The sequence below is a fragment of the Sapajus apella genome, unplaced genomic scaffold, assembly GCF_009761245.1.
Source record: "Sapajus apella isolate SASKATOON/1434 unplaced genomic scaffold, GSC_monkey_1.0 scaffold10, whole genome shotgun sequence".
Taxonomy (NCBI): domain Eukaryota; kingdom Metazoa; phylum Chordata; class Mammalia; order Primates; family Cebidae; genus Sapajus; species Sapajus apella.
This window is the reverse complement of record NW_022436950.1, coordinates 31,980,262-32,002,347: the sequence shown is the minus strand read 5'-3', so window position 1 is coordinate 32,002,347 and position 22,086 is coordinate 31,980,262. Positions and strand designations below refer to the sequence as shown.

General features: G+C 44.5%; 1 long non-coding RNA gene across 1 annotated transcript; it reads right to left on the bottom strand.

The window, feature by feature from the left end:
* Positions 1-2,014: 2,014 nt before the first annotated feature.
* On the bottom strand, positions 2,015-7,792 carry LOC116551886. The gene is made up of 3 exons (XR_004269100.1): positions 7,110-7,792; positions 5,646-5,839; positions 2,015-3,505 (listed from the first exon to the last, which is right to left on the bottom strand). It is a non-coding gene; the product is annotated as an uncharacterized LOC116551886 (long non-coding RNA).
* Positions 7,793-22,086: the final 14,294 nt, after the last annotated feature.

Genomic DNA, 22,086 nt, shown 5'->3' with positions numbered 1-22,086 from the left:
CCGTGTCATTAACAGACAATATTTTCAAGGCAATAATCATAGAATATCTAAGTGAGGCATGAGATTCTGAGGACTTTGGATATATATGCAGATTGCTTTGTAGAAATAGCCAAACACATCCTTTAATGTGTGTGCAGAATCTAAGAACTAAAATGTGAAATCACACCCCTTTCCTGAGGGAATCCTGCATTGACTTACTGTTTCGTGTGGGTTATAAAGACCTAGTCCCCTTGCCCTGATTCAGGACATCTCTGAAAATCCATTCCAGCTCCAGAGTGCCCCCTGTAAGACATGGGGAAAAAAAACAAAACAAACAAAAAATGCCATGCTGTGTTGCAGTCCAATATCTCCCTCCACTCAGTACTGCTTTACTTACTCCCTCAGCAATGTTGACCCAATAAACTTATTGCGTTAATTTTTAAAAAAAAAACTAGAAAAGACTGAAGAGGTCTTAAAACCCAACCCCCTACCCAGTCTACCCAGTAGGACTCACTTCTGTGCTATCCTAGAGATAATCAAATGGACTTCCCTTTAACCTTCCAAGTGTTTGAGGTTCCCACATTCTTACAAAGAATTGAAGAAGAGAAAATGTTCCTTGGGGTAGGCAAATCTCTGACATCAGAGATGTTTGACACCATGGAATTCTATAAGATGATGAACTATGGGCCAGAAAGAAAGAACAGCTTCTTGACCAAAGGGTGCTACATAAAATTATTAAAATGTGATGGTCAGCCAGGTGAGATGTCTCATGCCTGTAATCCCAGCACTTTGGGGGGCTGAGTTAGGCAGATCACATGAGGCCAGGAGTTCAAGACCAGCCTGGCTAACATAATGAAACCTCATCTCTACCAAAAAATACAAAAAATTAGCTGGGGACAGTGTGGTGGTGCATGCCTGTAATCCTAGCTACTCAGGAGGCTGAGGCATGAGAATAACTTGAACCTGGGAGGCGGAGGTTGCAGTGAGTCAAGATTGCGCCACTGCACTCCAGTGTGGGTGACAGAATGAGACTGTCTCAAAAAAAAAAAAAAAAAAAAGAAAGAAAGAAAAGTGATGGTTCAGTATATGCGAGTATCAAAATGCTGGCAAAGAGAAAACATCAAATAGTACCCTGGTACTGTGGACTGAATGTTTGTGTCCCTCCAAAATTCATATCTTAAAAACTAATCCTCTGTACAGTAGTGTTAAGAGGTAGGGACTTTTAGGAGATGGTTAGGTCACAAGGACTAACAATGAGTGGTATTAAGTAACTTTGTAAAAGAAACCTGAGGGAGCTTGTTTGCCCCTTTTGCCATGTGAAGACACAGCAAGAAGATGCCGTCAGTGAAGTAGAGAATGAGCCCTCACCATACACCAAATCTGTTCGTGCTTTGATCTTGGGGCTTCCCAGCCTGCAGAACTGTGAGCAAGAAATTTCTGTTTATAAATGACATAGTCTAAGGTATTTTTATAGTAGCCCAAAGAGACTAAGACACCTAGCATCCTTTCCCTTATAAAGCCAAGCTAATGAAGGAATACAGTGGGCAATTCTGCCAAGAGTGGTATGCAACACAGGGAATTTATGATAAAAGGCCAAGGAAATGGGTAAGAAAAAAGGAGCTGAGAATACAAGGACACTGCAGAGAGAGCCATTAAACAAGCGTCATGCTCCTGGCTTATCTCCTTTGCACACTGAGCTCCCAGAGGCTTCCAACAGAGCTCAGCACAGTGAAGACCAACACAAAGAGAGTTTGGCTTGTCACATGTCTAGCACGGCAGACAAAAATTGAAGGAGAGGCTCTAAAACATGGAGCTGATTTCTAATAGTGAATCTGGATATTATTTTTTGCAGTTACTATATGCAGCCATGGTTATCAAATTTTTGGGTTTTTTGTTGTTGTTGTTGTTGTTGTTTTAATAAAGACAGGGTTTCACCTTGTTGGCCAGGCTGGTCTTGAACTCCGGACCTCAGGTGATCCACCCGGCTTGGCCTCCCAAAATGCTGAGATTACAGGCGTGAGCCACCACGCCCAGCCAGTTATCAAATTTTTTGATATGACCCAAACTAAAGATGGAGAAAAAGTGAGCTGATGATGAGTTGGCATGGATCTTCTTTTGTTGGGAGAAGAGGTTTTATCTGAGATCAGACTCTAGATTGTAAAAGAAAACTCCCCACAAAGGAACAGGAAGTATGTATGAGTGTGTGTAGTATCCAGAACAAGACATTAGGAGTAGTAAGACCTGTGGATCTTTGTAAAATATATTCCAAACACTTTGCTGGCTAAACGATTATGTTTGCGGCTAAATTTCACTGCTGGTCTGCCAGTTTGCAACCCCGCTCTAAAAGGTGAATGTCTTCCCAGATAATCTCAAGCAATCATCTGCTGCTCACACTCAGGGGGTGAATTGATGGCCTCACAGTTAGGCTTCTGTTTTATTCCTTGTCAAAGTATAGCCTCCCCCTCCCCTCCTCCCACTGCCGCTGACTCTTCTCTGGTGTTTGCTGCCACCATCCCTATCATCATTTCTAGATTAGAAAAGAAAGCCAATGCAACTGCCAAAAGGGAGAAGAAGAAAGAGACCAAAGTGGGAAAAGTGGGAAAAGAATGTTGAATAACATTAGCAGAAAACTAAAGGTAGGGTGAATACTATTCCTCCAAGGTTGCTCAGATGTAATATCTCAGCTATTTATACAGAATCTGACTTTAGCATCTGAAGGTGGCTTCCTCATTCTTGAAGAAAAGGAAAGCATGGACATCTATTCAACACCTGGACCATGTCAACCAAATGCCAGCTACCTTACCCCGAGGGTCCCACAAGAAAGCAGGGTGGGGATGTGATCAAACTCTACACATTTTAGCCCTTGAAGACTCTCATTCTAAGGCCACTGCTCAGCTAATTTTCATTATTTAACAAGTCAATATGGCTATGAAAGCAGGAATGCAGGAACCAAAGGAGTAATCCATACATTAAATGTTTGAAACCAATAATAATACAGACTAAAACTTAAAGAACTTAGGCTTAAACTGTCAACATGTGTACAAGAAAATTACTTCTGTTTTCAAAGCTCCTAAGCAAAGGCCCCACCTTGCAATGCCACACACTGTTCTATTTTCTGAGGCTGTGATCAAAAGCACATACAGGCACTAAGTACCTGAGATGAAAGTGGGAAGAAAGAGAATAAATTCAAAATCAAAATCAAATGGAGTCATTTACAACAGGGCCACCCAAACTTCACATTGGTAAGGAAACAGAAGAATTTTTTTTAAGCAGAAACATTTTCTGGAATGATTTCTCTAACCCATTTACTTTACAGATAGAAAGACTAAGGTTAAAAGTGGTTATGCAATGACACCGTATCTTAGTCAGCTCGGGCTGCTAGAACAAATTACTGTAGACTGGGTGGCTTACACAATGTTTATTTCTCATGATTCTGAAGATTGGGAGGTTCAACAGCAAGGATCCATTGGCAGATATGAAGTATGGTGAGAACCATCTTTCCGGTTTGCAGACAGCTGTCTTCTCTCTGTATCCTCACAAAGCAGAGAATAGAAAAAGGAATCAAGAGCTCTCCTGGCTCTTCCTACGTAGGCACTAATCCCATTCATGAGGGCTCCAATCTTGTGACCTAATAACCTCCCAAAGTCTCCACCTCCCAATGCCATCACACTGGAGGTCAGGATTTCAACATATCAGTTTTGGGGGGAACACAACAAGAAGTCCATAACAGATCAACTTTATGTGCTAATTATTACTTCAGAACTTGAAGATGTTGAGTCATGTCGTAGTTTCCATTTCGAACTTCATCTCCAATTGGTTAAATAATTTCATCTCATTCCTGACATTGTGTCTCCACTTCTCCCTATTTAAAAACTCTCTTTAAACTCCTAAAACTCTACATTCAGTTTGACAATTATGTATTAAGCACCTCATGTATACCCAGCTCTATTCTAGGGGCTGGAGATCCAGTGGAGAGGGGTCCATGGAGGGTACGATGAGCAAGGAGCTTATGCTCTGAAGGGAAGATGCTTAGAAGCATTAGTTGGCCAAGAATATCAAATATATTAATCTTGTCTTGTTGCAGTTAATTTCTATGTAACTTAAGTCATCTCATTCCTTTACATAGGTGTTGTTACATAAAAAGAACTTGGGTTTTCTCAGAAACTAGACCCAAAGACGTCACTTGTAATATGTATCAGTATTATTGTTATCACAGGATTAAAAATAGCAATGCTAAGGCAGGTCACAGACATTGTTTACATCCACCTTATGACCTATATCAGCAGTCTACATAAGAATCCAGCAGTGTTTGGAATGGATCACTGAGGGGCACTGGAAGAGTATTAGTAGTAGACTGGTAAAAAGGAAAAGAAAAAAAGAAGAGAAAGAATGAAGAAAAACAACCAGGAGGGAGGAAAAAATAGCACTAATAAAAAGAAGACGGAGCTAGAGAATGAAGTAGAGAGAGGCAGAGAAAGCATACGGGGACCAGGCGGAGGCCAGGAAGGAAGACCTAGGCACATCATTTAAGGAGGCGCTCATTCTTGAAGTCATGCAAGGCCCTAGACATCTTGCTTCCCCGCCCTTGTCCCAGCTCTGGCACCAAGGGTCCCTTAGTGACCACATCAGTGCCACTGGTACCCAACACTGGCCGGTAACACATGTAATACCATTTGTGCGTAGAGGAAGAAAAACTGCTACATTAAGTTCTCTCTTTTATGCCACTCCTTCCTAAAGCTGCTCTTTCATTCCAGGCCACACCAAGGTCTCCTCCTCTCCATTCAGGCTTGGTGAGCTGTTGAGCACTTAGGGATTGTTGCTTTATCGCTGTAACTTTTGTGTCTCCAACTAGTGTGTGAGCAATCTGAAGACAGGCACCATGTCTAATTGTCCTGAAGGCCAAGGAAAGGGATGGGTATGCAGTAGCTTCTCATTAAATGACTGAATAATTGATTGATTGGTTAGTTGTGATGATACTGCTCATTGGCAGAGCTGGAAACAGAGATAATGAACTTCAGCTCCTTATTTGACCTTGGGCCATCCACTCATGCCTGCATCCCCTGAAATACAAGAGATTCCCCATCCTGTTCCCCTAAGCACCCACATCATCACATACAACAGGTATTATGAGAAGAGCTAAGGGCGATACTACATTTGTATTAGAAGCCCCAATGAACAACACCAGGAAAGGCAGAATATAAAACAATCCTCTCACGAAAAAAAAAAAAAAAATTGAGTTTACTATTATCTTTACTTTAATAAGAGAATGCCCAGATTGCCATATACTCTCACTTATAGGGGGAAAAAAATTCTACTGTGCATGCAGCTGGAATTCAAAAGAACCAAATTCCATAGAAAATTCCCCATTTCCAATCCAGTTAGACTATTGTTAGTTGAGATTTTAATCCCAACATCACAAAGGAATTAAAGTCTTTGGGTCTTTATATGTTTTGTAAATAATCCTTTAAACACAAGGAGGAGCTTTAACCACTGTATAACACCTGTCTAGGACATGTAATACCTGCCCTGGTCCTTCAAGCCAGCCTGGTCCATCTGCTTGGCACACGCAATCTGGCCTATACAGGTGAGTAGTGGACAACCGCAGGTAGTTAGGACAACCACCCTCAAACATCATTTACTTGATTTAAACATGCTCAGAATCTGACCGTATCTTGGCACCACTTGTAAACTACTAGATCTGCACCCCTTTTTTGGTCATCTTCTTTAGACTCGTGTTTGGGCAAGGTCTCCCTGGTGTTGGTCCTCAGTATGCTCCTCTGGGCTCCCATGGGCGGCACAGCTCTTGCCCCATGAGACATGCCACATGGCTGGTATTCCAACTGAGCCAACCTCGGTGGCCCTGTGAACACAGTGACAGACACTGGGAAGCCATTCACAAACCAGAATGAAGCACTCGCTAAAGTGTCAGTTGGACTGGAGCAAGGTCTGCACATGGCTGGCAGACGAAGTGAGGCAGAACCCCCATCCCTGCTGGTATTTCAATGTTTGTACTTGGGGTCTGAGGGGCCCTCAAGGAAATACATGATTTCTGTGTACTGATGGGGTTCAAATATGCACCCAGACATGATGCCTCTGACAGAGCAGGAAGGAAGGGAGAAGGGGAGGCAGTTTGCATGGAGGAAAGGCAGGCACCTGAGAAAGACCAGACCATGAGGAAAAGACCCTGGAGTGTGTGGACCAGACTCGGTAATAGGCCCTGAAAAGCTCAGGGAAGTCAATGGTTCTGACTCAAGCTGGTGGCAGATATTTGAGCACTCCCCACTCAGATGTCAGACATGTGTGTACCAGTGACAGAAAGGATAGAATGTGTGAGATGCAAGGGCTGGTCCTATTAAGCCCTATGATACCCTGGGGTCCAAGAAACCCTACTGTGGGACCCCCACTAAGTGAACACAATGCCAAGGAAGAACAGCTCTCCTCTTTTTGCCAAAGCCTGCCAAGGTGTCAAGGCTTGAGAAAGAGTGGTGGGTGCCGCAACAGAGATCAAGTTCAGCCATCAAGGCTGAGCAACAGTGCAGCAGCTCAGCCCAGAAGACTGGGCCGGTATGCAGGCCTATGTTACATGCCTCTTGGGAACTCTTAGGAATATCTTTTGAAGAGGTGCAAGGGATGTAAGGGAAACTTGGCAAAGTTTTACAGAATTAGTGGAGATGTGAGTACCAAATACAATGGGACCTTGCTCACCTGCTGGTAAAGCTTGAAGATCATTTAGTTACACCAGAGGAGTCCCAGATATTCTAGTCCCTTTTTAAGGGCGTCATGAGATATCTGATCTACCAGTCCTGCTACTCTGCTCTGTCCTAGTAATCAGAGGTTCCTAACCTGGCCACCGTCAAAAACATGAGCTTCCATGATTACAGAGAAGGACTTTCTCCCATGTAGAGAAGTAGGAAGCAGTTGGCAACTACCACATCCACATAGGCTCCTTCACCCCATCATCAAGGTGCCCTGTGCTATCTGTAATAGCCTTCCCTCACCCTGGTAAAGGTGATGCAAAGCCTTTACTCCACACACCCATCCAACCTGAGCTTTGTCATCTGACGTACTCACATGGGGTCTTATTGGACTCTATGCACCCCCAGCTCAAGAGGATGACAGGCGAAACTTACCATCAGTATCTCTCTTCCTCCTACACGTGCCTCCGGTTTCCTCCCCGGCCCTCCAAGCTTACAGTCTGTTTCCTTCTGTGGTGAAGTTGAGCAAGTCCTGATGCTTGGGGTGGAGAGCCATGAATCATGAGTGAGAGGCTCTGGGAACACCAAGTCTGTACCACTCCACTTACAAGTCCTAATCTGCCTTGTGGGATCCAACTCTGACCCCAGTGGAGTTCTTTACCCATGACTGATGTCCTCAGGAATGTGTCTGTGGGAAGAAAAGTCTCAAACGCCAGGGAATGGAGCCGTCGATGATTTCCTTCCTATGTTGGAGTGCAAGACAGCCCAAAGGCTGGAGCACTCCCTAAGTAAGCAGGCAGAGACAAGACCTGAGTCCTACTGCTGAGTCATTTAAATCTACTTTAGCTCTGGTTTTCTCAGGGTAAGGAAAGGACAGGGCTCCCAGTGGAGATATCATGTAGCCAGGGCCTAGAAGTATTTTTTCAGTAGATGAAATTTAGAAAGAATTTGAATATTTTATGCTAGAGAGGTAGGTTGCTGAGTGAGATGGTCGGGGAAAGGAAACATTGAGTTCAAGTGATTCTAAAGGACACTTAACTGATCTAAATATTTGTCAAGCTGAATCGCTACATCCACTCTCACCTGCCTGAAATCAATATGGTCAAGTCAAACGCATTTGCCTGCATCTGAGTGTGGAGAATGAAATTCTTAAAACTGAACTGGCGGCTGGAAAGGGGAGAGAGAGAAGAGCTGGACAAGGAGCCAGGGCACTGGAGTTATATTCCACTGTTGTTCGGACCTGGAAGAAGTTGTTGAATCTCTGTAGTAGGGTTAGCTTTTAAATGCTGTGAGTCTTTGGAAAGCTGTGTGAATAACTTTAAACACCCAGGACAACTTATGCCTTTTTTGAAAAAGGTAAGAACTTATCTGTTGGAACAAAAGCTCCTCTTTTTGTTTCGGCCTTGAATTCTCAGGCAGTGAATGCACTGCTATGCACAGAAGGCAAGGACAAGGCTGAGCATGTTGGTTTCTTCACTTTTTAAGGAGTTCCCTTAAAAGGTCTGTGTCAAGGTCTTTGCATTCTGAGTCACTTGAGTTCTATTCAAAGAAGAGACAGATAAAAAATTAGCTGGGTGTAGTAGTGCACACCTTTAGTCCCAGATAGTCGGGATGCTGAGGTGGAAGGATCACTCGAGCCCAGGAAAGGTTGTGCCTGCAGTGGGCCATGATACTGCCATTGCACTCCAGCCTGGGCAACAGAGTGAGACCCCAATTCTAAGAGAAAGAGAGAGAGAGAGAGAGAGAGAGGTTGGGAGGAGGGAGAGAGGAAGGGAGAGAACTTTGGGACTTTGGCTTCTCCTTGTTTTCTACCAGACGCTTGCAAAATGGGAGCCATCCAGTGCTAAAAGAAGGCCTGGTGTTTGCTGCCTTCTCTGGAGGTTGCTTAATGGAGGCATTAGCACCTGTGTTAGACCCCACCCTACACACACACATACGTATGTTCAGTTATGTGCAGGCTTCTAGTGAGGGGCTGAGAATCAGGATGGACTGGGGACTCTGTGACTTTCATTGGCCACAGATGAGTTCACACCATTCTCTGGCAGTGGTGCATAGAGACCAAGTCCCCGATTCCCTAGCCACCACAGCTGTGCAACCAAGAACACACTGTACCTTGCGGTCAGCGCTTTTCCTCCAAGGAGGAGGCACTTCTGAGCCTGTACATGTCCTTTATGGCTTTGTCTGGGACGAAGAATGTGGCAATGAAAAGTGACCACTTTGATTGCCATCCTTAATATGGTTGATTGATTACAAAAATACCCTTTGCCCCTTCCTGAGGCCACATCTTTGCAATGTGACTTCACATTCACTCCCACCAATAAGTGGAGTCTATTTCCCCATCCCTTACATCTGAGCCTGCCTTGGGACCCACTTTGACCAACAGAATATGGTATAAGCAGTGATGTGCCAGCCCTGAGCCTCAGCCTCAACAGGTTTTGGCACTTCTGCCTTCTCTCTCAGACCCCATGATTACCAAGCATTCAAACTCACACTACTGGATGACAGACCATGGCCCAGTCACCCTGTCACCATCACTGTTTGTCAAAGAGCTGCCTGACATATGAGTGAAGCCTTCCTAGACCAAGCAGCACTCAGCCACCCTGCCAGCTGACCACAGATGCACAAGCTAGCCAAGCCCAAATCAGCCAAACCTGGCCCAAGTCAGTGGAACTGACCCAAAGGCTGGTGAGCAATAATAAATGCCTGTTGTTTTCAGTTACCGAGTTTTGGGGTCACTTACTACAAACAGCAGTACCTGACTGATACACTTACTCATGACAGGTTGGTGTAATATTAGCCTTTGGGTATTCAGATATTCTATTTCACAGACTGACTGGACTCCTACAATATATATAACTGGGATTGTTCCAGGCTCTGTGGATACAATATCTCTGCTCTCTTAGAGTTTACATTGTAAAGGATGAAGACAAACCAAAAATAAATGAGTATGTAAATAATAGTAATAACAATATCAGCATTAGTAAGCAACATACAGACCATTTAAAAGATTATATGATAAGAGTAACTGCATTACTGGTCTAGTGGCCAGGGAAGCCACGCTGGAGAAACATTTAGACAGATCTGAATGTTAATGTAGAGTGGGTCATGTAAAAGTTGGAGAAGAGTCTGGGCATGTGGCTCACACCTGTAATCTCAGCACTTTGGGAGGTTGAGGCGGGTGGATCACCTGAGGTCAGGAGTTCAAGACCAGCCTGGTCAACACAGTAAAACTTTGTCCCTACTAAAAATACCAAAATGAGCTGGGCATGGTGGTAGGTACCTGTAATCCCAGCTACTTGGGAGGCTGAGGCAGGAGAATCACTTGAACCTGGTAGGCGGGGGTTGCTGTGAGCTGAGATCATGCCATTGCACTCCGGCCTGGGCAATAAGAGCAAAACTCCGTCTCAAAAAAAAAAAAAAAAAAAAAATGGAGAAGAGCACTCCAAGCAGAGGGAATTGCAAATGCCAAGGCCTCAAGTCTGGACTAAGGTGTCTGAAAAACAGAAAGAAGACTGTGTGTGACTAGTGAGAAAGGGGGTGGGGGAATGGAGAGAACAGGTAGGGTGCTTAAGCCAATGTAAAGAATTTGGACTTTATGCTAAATGCACCCAGCAAGCTATTATCACTTTTAAAATCAGAGAGTAACATAATCTGATTAATGTTTAAATGGGATTCCTCTGGCTGATGGGCACAGAGTGGGTATTAAGGGGAAGATGTGGAGGAATTGAATCAGTGAGGAAGCTCCTATGATAATGCAGACTGAGCCAGGTTAATAGCAATGGAGATTAAGAGATCAAATATGTTTTAGAGAAAGAAGTGACAGGACTTGGGATGAACTGGATGTGGAAGTCACAGGAGAGGGAGGAATCAGGGTAACCCCTAGATCTTGGTCCAGTAACTGAAGGAACTGAAATGCAAGAAACACAGAGGAACAGATGTGGGGGCTGGACATTCAAGTCCGTGGTGCCTGTTAGGACAAAGGGGAGGGCTGGTATTTTGAGAAGGGTCAGCACTGGAGGAAGAGGTTGGATGTCACTGGCCAAAGGTGACACAAGTCTTAGACTGGATGAGGTTCCTGGAGGACAGCAATTAGGAGTGACAAGTGCCCAAGACAAAGACCTGGCCATTCCAACATTGATGGGTTGGGCAGTTGAGAGGGATCCAGCAAAGGAGATGAAGAAGAAAGAGCCAGTAAAGTGAGAGACAGATGTGGAGGTGTCTCCAAGACCAAGAGAGGACAATGGGCAAGAAGGAGGCTGTGGTCCATTGTGCTAAATGCTCCCAGTAGATATGGAGGACAAGGACTTTCCTGAAATCACTGAATTTGGCAAACATTCAAATGCATTTTGCCCTCCTTAAGGCGATAATGAATCACAGAACTAAAATGTATTGTAAAGCTATTTTCTGGACTCTCTGTCCTACAGGTCTCTGCTCCAGACATCTGGGATTCGTCAGTACTAATCCCTGCCCCTACTTAATCCTTGTTCCTTTTGGTTCAGTTATTCCCCGAACTCTGTGACTTTCTCTGCAGGTCCAGAAATATAATGACCCATCAGGTTCATCAATATCTAAATTCTCTGGAAACCATAAGCTCCCTAAGGGCAAAGCTAATGTCTATCTTGTTCATGCTGTATCCCATCACCTAGGATATTACGTAGCCACAAATACATTCTTAACAAACACTGGATACATGGAGCAATGTTTAATCCCATTTGCCTCTCTACCGTCAGTGCTCCACCCCATGTTCAGGCTGCCACTGCCTTATCCCCTGTGGACAGATGTGAGGCATTTTTTTCAACATTCACCAAGCTCCAGTCTCTCTGGGTTGGGTCCTATCTTGCTCTTCAGTGTCTTTATAGTGCAGTATGCTACTGCTAGGGCCAGGTCCCTGGACTGCAGCTGACTTCTTGGATGTAGACCTCTCACCTGTGGGCTTGCAAGACTGCTCCTTCGTAGCCTGTGGCATCCCTACAGTTGGGACAGAGTTATCCTTCACTACATCCAATGGGCTCATCTCCCTGGATTTCACCTTTAGATTTTTGTGTTAATTGTTGTGAAATCTTCCAGCTGCTTTGTATTCAATTCACACATCTGCAGGGTCTGTATGACTGGGTGATAGGAGGGGTTCGTGTCAACTTGACCTGAAATATCGTCTCCATAAAAGTCAAGTTTATAATACCTGGCAGTGGTATCAGGGAAGGTGCATGTGACTTTTTGATCCCTAAAAAGCCATTTTAGTTAGTCTGCAATTTTCACAAGGATGTTTGTGTGTGAATCAGTATCAAACGTTTCACTTTCAGGATTTCATTTGAACCCTCTTTCAAAAGAGGCTGTTTGGTAACCATTCCACATGAACCTAAAACACTCACTTGCTCACCTGAGCACAATCTGTTTTCTGGGACTTGGTCAGATGTTATGAGGCAGGGCCCTGAAAATTTAACCTCATTTAACCTGAGCAAATATGTAAATTTTTTTTTTTCAATTAAAGGCTTTGGTAATTATTCTGAGCTTAACTTGGTAACAATTTTGCTACTACCTTCTGCTGTAAGGATTTCATATTTGCTTGGCCTGGCCTGTGAAAAGAAATTATCACAGAAGCAAAATCAGATTTTGGTTGAAGTCAAGACACATATTAAATCTGATGCTTCACAGCTGAACATAAGCACCTCCACCTCCAATGGATTCCTCCTGACTGTGTGCAGACAGACACTTAATAAACATTTTTGACAAAGGTCTCTCTGTCTTAAAAGGAAATTAGATTGTTCTGACAGTATCTCCTCATCACTAAACTGCTGGTTGTCATCCAGCAGCCTGTGATCCTCTAGGTGTTTGCAAATTGACTGCTTAATGTTTTGCATTTCTCTATGTCCACCTTTTTGAGGGTGAGCAGCCACCTGTATGATTTCTGATATAGGTGATGTGTTTGTCTTTTGGTGGTGGTCTTCATCATTTCAATTACACACACTCACACACACACACACACACACACACACACACACACACATTTTTGTTTCAGAACAGTTTCCTAAGCTCCGCATTCATTCATTTTGTAAGTCTTGATACCAAACATATGGAAAGACACTGGGCTAGTCCCTGGGGATACACCAATTAGAGCGTAGATTCTTGTCCTTTGGGGGCTTAAAATCTACTGATTGTAATTTCAGATTGTAGTTAGGACTATGGATAGAATAAACTGGCACCACAATGGAGAACAGATGGGGAGACAGCTCCGAATAGAAACATCTTAAGCGGAGACCTGAAGAATAAAAGAGGGAGAGGGAGAGGTGGAAGGAAGTGATGAAAGCAAAGGCCCTGGGGTGATAAAGAGCTTAATTTGTTCCAGGATCTAATGGAAGGCAACGGGGAGTGAACCTTGGGAAGAGGCTGAAACACGGGTGAAATGTGGCCATATTATCAGATACCTTGTATGTAGGGTGAACATACATCCCAATTTGCCAAGAATAGTCCTGGTTTAGACCTTTGTCCTTGTGCAATTATGAATAGGGCCTCCTTTCACTCTCAAAAGTATCCTGGTTTGCACAATAAATTATCTGGTCACCCTGCTTTAAAAGCATGTCAAAGAGCTGGGTTTTTATCCCATGTGAGATGGGAAATCCTTGCAGGGTACCAGGCAGGGGAATGGCAGGACTAGATTTATGTTTTCAGATGGTTTCACCATCAGTCTAAAGAGAGCCAGGTGTGGAAGTGGAGAGAGCTATGGGACGGCTATTGTAGTGGCTCAGGGAAGAGCTGAAGGTCAACTGAGCATCACATTTAAAAATAGATTATGTTAAGCCACATGCTACCATCTTCTTTCCTTTCAGGCTCCTGGTGCTGGTTCCAGCAGAATAAACACAGAAATGCATGGCCTAACCCCCACCCCTGTTCAGGAGTGAGCCATGCAGCGCCCCCATCTGGCAGAAACGTTAGCTGCTGGCAGCTCACAGCTGAGTCCCTTCCCGGGCATTGCTGAAAAGAGCCACCTTGCTCTAGGATGTGCCCGCATCCTGGGGGCAGCACACATTCCAAGTGATTAGTCCATAGAGTGATACAAAGGCTGCACCCCTCTTGCCTGAATTCAGGATCTCTTGGAAAAGCTACCCCCAGCTCTGCAGCTCCTGGTGGGATGCTGAGGCCTCTGCTGCAGCTGTGTCAAAGTTTAATTTCCCCTCCGCCTAGTCCTGCTGCCTTCACTCCCCAGCAGATACTGTTCCCCAGAGAACTCCCTGCCCCCAGTCACCTGTAAGCAAATCTCCATTTCAGTGTGTGGCCTGGGGAGCCTGGTCTACCATCTCAAAGTGAACACAGCTTCCCATTGAAATGTGTCTTTGGGTGTTACCTGTCCTGCCATCTTTACTTCTAATCAAGAGGTAGAGCTTTCCCTGTGTTTCTGCTGGGTACATAAAGGATCTTTTCCATTGCCTTTTATGTCCCTTGTAAATGGAATCACCTTGCTTGTTTTGACCTGGATAATTTTCTCCGTTGTGTTGGTTCATGACACCGGGTCTCTGTAAGCAGGCACGCTTACCACTTTTTATTGCATCCCAAGTAGTTATTTCAGATCTTGTAAAACAACAGCTCTCCTTTAAATACCTTGATTTTCTATTACCTAAATTTAGTTTCTTCTTTTGGTACTTGAATTATTTCCTTAGGGAATGTAAAGATCCTGTAAATTCCTTTTTTATTTCTTTTATTCATGAGATTATTCCTAGTACTTTTAGATAGTAATTTGAAATTTATTGAAATAAATTACAATAGGACCCCATTCTTTATAGTTCATTATCACCAAGAATGCAATATATCATGGATTAAATCATGCTCTCCCCAAACGTAACTACAACCAACAAAAGACTGATACTGGGCCATTAGAGGATAATAGGAAAGAGTTGGCAATCTTTTCAAAGTAACATGTCGAATCTTCACTCCCTCACAGGCATAAGGGAAATGAATGTGCATGTAGATGAGTGAGTGAGAACCAGGAAGGGGTGGGAGCATTTCCACACACTCTGAGCACTGGGGCTTGCCCATGCATCTGGTGGGAAATCTCCTGCCTGGTTTCCAGCCATCTAGCCGTATGAAGTCACCGGTCCCTACCTCTGTCAATAGCAAAGACCACACGGGAGGAGAGAAGGGGTGTCTACATGGACTTAAATTTTAATTCTCTCCATTCACTCATTCAGCAAATAATTTTGAGTTCCTCCATACTACCATGCCCAGGTGGCATCATGCGAGGTACCCCCCACTCCATGAGGTGCCCCCCACTCCAGTCCAATTGGGCATGGCTACATGCTGAGTCAGAGGAACTAAAAATGGGGGGGTCAGGCCCAGGACAGCCACTGAGAGTAATGCCTGGTAAGCACAGGATCATCTTCGTTTTTGTCAGAAAAACTATCTACCGATTAATTCTGTCACTTATAAGCCTGCCAATCAAATTCCTACCCCTCTGTGGCCTGTGCCCCCACACATGACGTCCCTGGTGTAACAATACTCATGCATGCTGTGTGCCTCTGTGAGATGGTGATAGCTGATAATGAGTGAATAAATGAGAATCTCGTCTGGCTCCTCCAAGAGAAGACAAATGGACCTGTGTTGCAAGGTGTATCTGATCAAAGGGGAACCCAGGCATCAGGAGGAGGCTAGGGACAGGGGACCACGCCATTGCATGGCGACGCTCAGCAGGTATCTGCCTCTCAAATAAACCAGAGTCCTCAATCTATGTTGAGGGTAAAAGCTGGAAACTAGAAGAGAGAAGCTGCCTGGATAAAGAGACAAAAGGAACTCAGCCTAGGTCCAGGCGGAAGCTCATTTTACCTCGAAAGAGAATCCTGATCTGTCTGGAATAAAGGGAGAGATACTGAGCTACAAAGAGGCAAGGCTCACAGAGCCAGATTGAAACATCCTGCTTAGAGCACGTGGAATCTCTCTATTAGACTTCTGCAGTCACCTAACAATAAACTAGGCTCCTGCAATATATATCTGCACTTGCTCACCTGAATATATAAAGGTTTAAAAAGCAAGTCTGCAAGCCATTTATCTCTCTCTTTTTTTAATTGACTCTCTTCAAAAAAAGTAACTAAATGATACATTACTATGTTTCCACATAATCTCTTAACAGATTTGAGCAGATTTGTCATAGTCCTAGACAGGTGTTAGTATCGTTGTTTATCCCAGCCTTCCACACCTTGCAAGATCATTCAGCCTTCCTCCCAGAAATTTTATTCCCTTCTTTGATACAGTGGATTGACTGAAAACAGGTTTTGCATATACTTCAAGAGAATAAAATTATTTTTTCCCTTAAAAATAGAATCACCACAGGCACACAGACAGTTAGACATTTAAACAAAGGGCATATCAAATCTTCTATTCTTCCAGCTAATCTATTTTCAGTGCTGCCAGAAACACCTAAAGAACTAGAGTCTCACAAAATCAGAATCTGTGGTTCTAGTATCGTGGCAATGATTAACCTTGTCAACTTATTTTTTAAATAATCCTCATCGTTTATGCCATTGTAGTAAAGGGTTCCCCTCTCCCATGCAGCAAGTCCAGAATGAAAGTGGGTTGTTGCCATGGCAACAGAATACAAGGCAGAGAACTCCAGAGAAGGGGGGGGTGTGGGTGCATCTCTACACTCAAGGCCATAGCTGCAAGAAAGCCCCAGGCTCCAGGATGGTGGCAGCAAAGAGAAGCAACCTGCCATGACATCGCACTGCCAGATGGCCTGCTGTTGACATAGGGTTCCCCCCAACTAATTATTTGCATAAATCTGGATCATTCATTCAAAGAAAAATAAAGAATTCACTCAAGTATACATTGACATAATTATTAGTTTTTCTCTTTGAACAACCTCGTATTAGAAACATTCTCCAAACACCAAGCACATAGTTGCCTCACACACGGAAGCTGTTTAAGAAGTGTGCATTTCACAATATATTGGACCCCTTCCTGAGCCAGGTATTGCTCAAGATCCAGAGGAGAAAATGACAGGTTCTCTCTCTCCAGAGAGGTCAGTGTTTAGTGGGTGGATAAGCATGTATAAAGATCCATAGAACCTTACATATCAGCTTAATGATAGATTTGCACAGGATATCACAGGGGTGAGAATTCAGGAGAGGAGCGTACCACTGGAGAAATACACAGGAGGGGAGAAAGGAGGCAATGTATGTGTCACATGTCCCCCAGGATGAATGAGGAGCTATTGGTCCTCCATTATTTGCTTCCTCTCCTTGCTTTGAGATTGTTGGCGAAGGAAACAGCACAAGCAAAGAAGCAAAGGCAAAAAGTAGCCCAGTCTATGTGGGGGAAGCATATGCAGTTTGCTGGTGTTGAATAAAAATGTGTAAGGCAGAGACTGGAGAGAGCTAATGCTAGAGACACAGGGAGTTGAGATGTTAACAGGACATGTAAATCCCTCCATCTGGAGACCTTGGACTATATTTTCCAGGCAATGGCGGCACTGATGGAACAAAGCCTGCTTTCTGGGTAGACTCAGCAGCAGTGGGGAGAATTCTTAACAGATAAGATTGGAGTCCAGAGGTCCAGTCCCAAAACTGCTTCAAACACCCAGGCAAGAGACAAAAAGAGCCTGACTGAGATGGATGACTAGGGATGGAAGGGTGAGGAGACATTCTAGAAATATTTAGTGAGCAAAGTCACATAGCTCCTCAGCATGACTCACCTTCCCAAATCCCTAAGACTCAAATCTCCATCCAGGTCTCCATACCAATTTCGACACCAAAGAAAACCTGGAGGGAGGAAGGGTAAGATTTGCAGCAGCTAAAGCTCTTTCAATATAGTACAAAGCTTATACAGTACATTCATTGAGCCACTTAAAATTATCATAGTCACTTTTAACCCTATCCGTTGAGTTGATGAACAGGCAAAATATTTCTTTCTTGAATGTAGTCCAGTACATTGTTTTCCATAATTAGTGGTCACTGGGGTCAGAAAAAGAATGGAGATTTTTAGAGAGATTCTAAACAATATATCAATGCCAACTGAGAGTGGCAGGCAAAACAAAACTGATAATGCTTCATATTGAGATAGGATCATTCCTCTGTGGCTTTCCTAGTTTCACAGTGAATATTAATTTTTAGAGCATTCCTATGAAGTACAAAAGTGGCAAAGCGAGTTGGCTCCATTTCAGTGGGGGTAGAAGGAAAGATGGTGTAGTTAGATGAACTGACTTGTCAGAGGCAAGGCTAGTCGAAGGAAAGCCAGAGGGCAGTTTGAGCTTCTTGGTTTCTTCTCCTGGTTTGATCATCTAAGCCCATCCTAATGAGGTTACTGTCTTTAACTCAGCCCGTCCAGATCTCATCTAAAAAGAGGAAGCAAAGACCTGGGTAATTTTCCAGATAATTTCTTTAAAAGAAAAAAAAGCAACCTCTCTTTCCTTCAGATTGTTTATAATTGATGCAATACAGGAAGTCTCGCTGCTTGTTAATGAGTTCCCAAACTCAAATTTTGCGATTTAATTTTTTTTTGAAATCTGCATTTTCCTGAAATATCTCAGTAATTCAAGTGGAAAGGGAAGTCTTGCCTAAATTATGAAAATGACCTCAAATTACTTCTTTGCGTAGCTGAGAGAAGTGGGCACAGCATGGTGTCTGAGCTGTAGGAATCAAACACTTCCCTGTGGCCTGGGGTACACAGATCCCCTCTTGGTGTTGGGGAAACCCCATGCTCAAATTCAACATTGTGATCCTTTCTGTTTTCAATCATAAATCTGTGAGTCTTTATCCTTTACTCATTTTGTGTCTCCCAGGACTGCAACAGACAGCACCTGCTTTGTTTCATTTATGCACTAGTAAAAATGTAGGACTTATACTAATGATTGGAAGAAATGACTCATTTCAAGTTCTTGCTACAGGGTCAGTCCTGGACACAGTTTATTTTATATGTATATAAAATGGGTAAATTGAGCTAGCAGTGATGAAGCAAAGAAATGACTGCGCTGCCTGCGTTTTTGCCAAAGCACACATCCCAGTTCTTTGTCTGACTCTAGTACCTGTCATCTGCCAGGCTGCTTTTGTCTCTACCCCATTCGGCCACTCTTCCCTTACTTCTTTCTTCTTGTATCTCTCGGGATAGAGCCACATGCCTCTGGATGGTTTCCATTCAGTGAGAACCTTGGATAACAGGGTGGTCCACAGGCAGTGCTTCAGCTGAAAAGCAGCAGCCCTATCCTGAAGCTATTTTGGAGTCAGACTGTGAGTCGATAGCAGGACACCAACAGTTTGCCTCTTCACTGGGGCTCACAGACAAAAGCCTCAGATCTTCATGATGAACAGTGGCAGCTCCTTTGGGCGGGCATGTGGGCTGTCCTGCTGCTCCCTGCAGTCAGAAGAGCCAAGAACAAAAGATGCCCGCCAGGCCGCCCTGGTACCCAGCCGGAGCGCACTGGGTGTCTTGCACACTCACATCCACACACTGCCCGGCTGCCTGTGGCAGACACCCCAGCATGGAGATTGCTCTCTTCTGGATTCACACATCTCCCAAAAGGAAAGGCCCCTTTCTGAGATAAAATCACTGCATTTTTACACCCTAAACAATTAGACAGGATTTCCCAAAATGTAAGAGCAGTTAGTAGACTCCATCCAAGGCGGTGAAGGCAGGAGGAGAGAAAAGGAGGGAGGAGGAAGAGGGTGGGGGAAGGAGAGCAGCAGCTTTGGAGTCTTTGTTTCTCTCCCATCTGGCTGAAAGCCAGAGGCGAAGATCAAAGAGACCTGTCCTTTGTCCACTGATCTGACAGTCATCCCGTGTTACCACTTGGCACAATCAAAGTGAAATGCACTCACATATTCACATCCATCCCTCAAAAGATTGATAAGAAATCTAAGTCTTCCTGTGCCTAATGGCAGCAGGATTTCTATGCAGCAGTCCTGTTTTCAAGGTCACAATAAAATGAAGACACTTCCACTTTTTCCACTTATAGTCCATCATTGTTAGCACGCTCCTGTCCTCCCAGGGACCCACAGCATGTGCTCTGTGACTTTAAGGGAAGGGAGAGTTCTTCCCAGCCTCTCTCTATCAAGTCCGGTTAGGCTGTAGCATGTAAAGTTCCAGACCATAAATAATTCAAGAGGCATGAAGAAGATTTTCTTCATTCTCCATCTATCCCTGCACATAACATCCCCCCTCCCATTCTGGCTTATAACAAATGCTAATTTAATCAACTGGCAGTAGATTGTACTGGTTGCTGACTCATGCCAGACACAACCCCTATGGACTAACAGAGCTATGCCATCTCATTTGGAAATGAACAATGAAGAAGTGGGGTCCTGAGCTGACCACCTTCCTGCATTTGTCCTTTGTTTCCTCCTTTTTCTACCCACCTCCCCTAAAAAGGATTCTTTACAAATGTATCCCCGATATACATGTAAGCAATTCACATAGCAGCCACGCTGCCTGCAAGGGGCTGAGCTATGTGCAAGTTATGTGTCCTCTCAACTGCCCCTAAGGACACATGGGACTTCCCTAGTGGTCCTAAAAGCCATTCTCTAGAAAGACCCTGTGCATGTGGCAGGGGTAGAGGAGAGCAGGCAGTGCAGAGGGTGGGGAGGGCAGAAGACAGAGCCTTGTTATCCAAGCTGTGAAAGCGCACATGTCAGTGAGAAAGTATGTGTGTTCCGAAACCGACAGCCCCGGATGGAAGCTGATTAAAAGTTGTAGAGGAGGAGCTCCTCCAGGAGAAGCCTTTTTCACCTTACCAAGCTGGGTGGGGACTCTCAGACCCCTGGGACAGCTGTGAAAGGAGAGTGGGGGAAAGAACTTTCCCAAAGACAAGGCAGTGGGTGGAGAAGGTAGAAGGGCAGTGGGTGGAGAGTATAGAACATAAAGAAACGCCTCCAAAAAGAAAGAACCAAGAGATAAGGAGATATTTCTGGGAAGCCTAGGGAGCCCCTTGGCCTATTTCCTTTTCCTTCTGCTCTTTCACTGTAGCTATAAATATTTATCTTATGAAGAAGCATCCTCCCTCCCCACCCCAGAGGGATTTATTTAAAGCCCTCACCATCACGATCATGCAAATATTTGCTGAGTGCTACTGTATTGGGTCTTCTGTGAGGACATAGAAGATGGTTTACCTTCTCACCTTCCAATGCCTTGTAAAGCACTTACAGCGTGCCAAGCACCATCCTGCCCCTTATTTTGTTAGCTTTCTCCTTTTAACCACCCCTTCAGGGACACAGAGCTTGTAGCATGAGGCCCATTCAACAGAGAGCTGGAGCTCTGGGAGGGGGCTGGTGGATGGCACAGTCATGGCTGACACTATTTCCACCAGACTCCCTGCTCCCTGGGGGCTTACACACAGGCGGTCTAGCTGCTCAGACATTAGGTGCTTAATGAGTTATCACTTATTAAGCAACCAGAGCTGCAAAACTTCAGAATTTCTGGAAGGGTCTGACCCATCTAGTCACTAGACCCTGGCCACAGCGTGACTATCCCTGCTATTCTTCTGGTCTTGAATTGCCAATGAATGCTTTTATGTGTAATTGTACACCTCCCCAGCCCACCACCAACACATTGGATTGCAACTCCTCCTGGCCCGGAACTGAGTCTGGGGAGCTTTTGTGTTCCCCAACAAGGCTAAGAGTGAAGGCTTGGAGAGAACAAATTCAAATTTTCTGGTTGATTGCAAGCACACTTTCAGTCTCGTAAGATGAGAGACCCTATTCCAGCCTCCTTTATTTCCAAATCCTCCCACTGAGACCGATTTCTGCCATGGTCATTCTCCCAGGATGGTAGCTGTGTCTGCATTCCTTCGGGTTGTATTTTGGGCATATGTGTGTGCACACGTGTGTGTCTCTGACTGCATTGTTGCGTGCCCCTCTTCAAGGTTTTTTCTCTATGAGACTCCCTGCAGACAAAACAGGATATGCACAATGGTAAATGTGCTTTTTCTCTTAGACCAATGAGAATACATAATCTACTTCCCATGGAAGCCCAGAAAGGGAAACAAATAAGCAGCCCTCTTCTCCCCCAGCATCCTGAGTCATGGCACAAATATTCTGCACTCCTTTCTTCTAATTTATGGTCCTACAACTTCAAGGCCATTGGGAAGCTAGGAAAGAATTGGCCCTGCATGGGGGAGGGTTTTGCACCCAGCACACAGCATTTCAACTGCCCATGCTTCACTGCCAAGAAGGGAAGGCGTGGTTCACTTTGTCCTTATTTGACCAGAGGCTAGGCATGGAATACTGCCTCAGTGCCTGGGCTGTAAACTCCTGAGGCTGTCGTAAATAGGCATGCGGCCTGGTATGGCTTCTTGGCTAAACATTTGCACAGTAACTCAAATGAGGCAGCAGACATGAGTCAGGAGGGAGAAATCAGCTCAAGAAGTGGGTGGGACCGGAGCTTAGGCTTCTCAAGCCTTTGAGATGATGCTTTAACCAGAGATACTCAGCTGAGCCTCCAG